Genomic DNA, 3470 nt, shown 5'->3' with positions numbered 1-3470 from the left:
GATGACCCCAAAAGAAAAAAGTGATATACATATAAGCGTTTTTAAATTTAAAAACCTGCTATCCTGTTTCTCTTTCTTTTTCTTTTAATGCAATAAGCATCATCTCATACAACCATGAATGTAAACCATGACCAGTTTGCCAAGTAAGGCTATAATCAAAAGAACATATAATGATATATTTATCTTTCCTTTGATGCCTTTGCATTTAATTTTCATATATATCCATGTTTGCGCAGTGACTTTGAATGTGTCTCCTGGAGGCGGGCACTCATGCAGGTTTAACATTGTGAAGGCAGGAGAGGCAAACATTGATGACCAGGAGAGGACACGTTGGGCAGTGTGGACAGGGCTGGAATATATTGGATGAGTGGGAAGCAGGGTTCTGATATCAGAGGGAGCCAGAGTACGCACTTCTGTTTGGTGAGGAAAATAGATACGGAACTAGCACGTAGATAAGGAACTAATATTTGATTATTTCCTCTATATATCTAAAGGATGTGCTTTCAAATGTTCCTGTAACAACTTTTCATTATAGTTTTAGTAATGGTCATGCTACATATCATCTTTCAAGATTATTGAAAAGGGACCAGTTTGGGAGACTGTGCCCAATATGAGCGCTCACTTCACATAACTACCTCTACTAAGCTCTGGGAGTTTGGGGATTGGGGGGTGAAATGCTCTGACGATAATACTGAAGGCAAATGTTTTCCCTTTACTGTTCTTTTCTCTCAGCAAGATGACTACAGGGTCTTTTAGTCTGTTAAATAAATCAAATAGATGTGTACCTTGATGATGTCAATAAGTAGAAAAAAATAGATACCGAGAATAGATACAATGAGATTAAATTTTTTTCTTAGTGATGATAATAGCAGCAAAACCATTGACACATAGAGCATGTCCTATGTGCCAGGAACTCTTAGAAGCACATTTATCATCTCACCTCACAGTCCCCAAATCCTGTGCGATAGGTACCAATATTTTCCTCATTTTACAAAAGAGATAGATTCATGCCAGGTAGTGGGGTTCCAGAGTCCGCACTCTTTCTTACTATGTGATACTTCCTCTCATAAAACAAAGCTATGTGGATTGTGGCTTGGCTTTATGACAAGACCACAGCTAAGGCCTCTCTGGGAGTAGGTGAAGTTTGTGCCCAGTTCAGTTCCATCTTCCTCCCTTTCCTAGATGCGCCACCTCCCAGTGGCCCATGTTTTACCGCTTCCCTGCACTTTTGGTCTAATAGAAAAGCACCTTGTAAAATATATTGTCCGTATATTATTTCTCTCAGAAAAATATTTTTTCAGGTATATTAAAATAATAACCCTCCCAGAAATCTTTGCATTTTCAAAGAGGATGCATGGAGAAGTGAATGGGAAACTATTACTGAATAGGTAAGATTTCTAAGAGCTTCTCAAATCATGAAAAGGTACGTAATTACATACTTCCCCTACCTTTGTGGACAGCCTAGCTTTATGGCGTTATCAGCACTTCCTTACCAGTTGCAAAGGTCATAAGAAACTGGAAAGTTTTCAGATCATTTCAGAGGCTCCTACCTCTTCTACTCACTCTGAATTCATTACTATTCCGTGGATTTCTGTGGAAAGGGTGGATTTTTACCATTTGTGATGCACTAGGGTTAATTCCTGGCTCTCTGGATTGCCGGGTTTAACAAATATAAAGACATAACTCTAAAGTAAATTTGAATTTCATATAATGAATATTTTTTAGTATAAATATAACCCATGCACTACTTGGGACATGCTTATACAAAAACCATTTGTTGTTTATCTGAAATTTAAATTTAACTGGACATCCTGTATTTTATCAGGTAACCATACCCAGGGTGGATTTTAATTTTTTCTTGATGAGAAAAACAACCCTAATTATGGATATATTATAATAATCTAAGTATGAGGGGGTAAGAACATGAAGGAAAGAGGTGGCTATAGAGAAAGGAACAAATCCATACACACAACAGAAGAATCAAAATGTGGCAGTTGCTTACCTGTGAAAGGGCTGATGAACGACGTTTTTGAAAAAGACCCCAGGAGCCTTGCATAGAAGTTGAAAGTAACAAAGCAAAAGTCATTATAAAAGACTAAGGACAGAAATTCAGGGACTTTGGTTCAGTTTGGGGGAGCCATCAGACTGCATAAATTCATCACACTAGAGAATAAGTTGAGTCCAGGAAGTTAAATAAGGTTTAAAGGATTAAGCAAAATTTAAACGTTATTTCAGGCCCTGAATCAGAAATCGGAAGGTCAGTTACTTTGCTATTGAATATCTAACAACCAGATATAACACTTTCCAAAAGAAAGTGTTAACCTTTTGACACCATATAATCATACTCCTATATAAATAAAGAATATTTTTTGTATTTGACAGTTTAGTTAAGATAATTAGACAATCCAAGGTGATAGGTTACAACCAAAACTAAGATTGCAAAATGCTACACACATACTCTGTTCTGGAAAAAGGAAAAAATTCTGGACACTTAATAGCTATTTTCTGATGTCACAAAATACTTTAAGTGGAAAAGATAATTCAGTATCATTTCCTAGTGTGTTATGAGTTTGCTCCCCCCTCAGGAAATGATTCTTCAAAGAGTAGATGACAACTAGTGGCTAAATTAGGAAATGCAAGTTAGATTTATAGAATTGGTTGCAAAGTGAATCTTATTTTCCCTTCTAGACAGAATGCCTATTAGCTATTTTGATTTATTTAATTTTAGTTGGATTTTAAAAAATTAATAAATCATTGTTCATATTGTAAGGTGAATAGTTATCAGACTGGTCTTGCAAGATGCTGATGCTGAGGGTTAGAATGTGGTGTAAGAAAAGCATTTTAAATGTAAAGACAGTGTTGTAGGGCATACACAGTAGGGAAAAAACAGGGTTACCGTGGGAACCATAATCCTGAGTTTCATTACTTGTGTGATTACACATTTGCTGTAGGAGGATTGTGTGATTTTTTCCTTTATTTTGAGGACGATTTATTTGTGAATAATCAGGAAAAGATCAGGCTTAGATGTGACCTGTATCTTCCCAAACAGGGAGGATCCTACATCCTTCAGGTAGGTAGAAGGAAAAAGAGACAGTGTGGGAGAGCAATGTCTTCAAAAGCACATGAGTTCAGCACACTGCAAACTTTCCCTGTAGAAAAAGACAGAAAACAATTTTGCACTTTGACTTCATTTGCAGCTGTGGATTTCCAAAATGCTTTAAAAAGAGCATAGAAGCTTTGCCATGTTTCTTGAAACTCCAGAGGGATAGCTGTGACAATAAATGAATTCCAGGGATAGCACACAGCTGGCAACAGAAAGCAAGAGAAGCTAGAGGAACATACTTTTACATGGATTTACTGAAGTACAGCTTATAACAGTGAAGAATAAATACAATTGTCTGACAAGCAGCAGACAGGCAAGTGTGTTACAGTCAATACATGAATTCTTATTCTTAGGAAAGGTCTGGCAT

This window comes from Cynocephalus volans, chromosome X (genome assembly GCF_027409185.1).
Source record: "Cynocephalus volans isolate mCynVol1 chromosome X, mCynVol1.pri, whole genome shotgun sequence".
Lineage (NCBI taxonomy): Eukaryota > Metazoa > Chordata > Mammalia > Dermoptera > Cynocephalidae > Cynocephalus > Cynocephalus volans.
The sequence above is the reverse complement of the archived record's forward strand: the minus strand, read 5'-3'. Positions refer to the sequence as shown.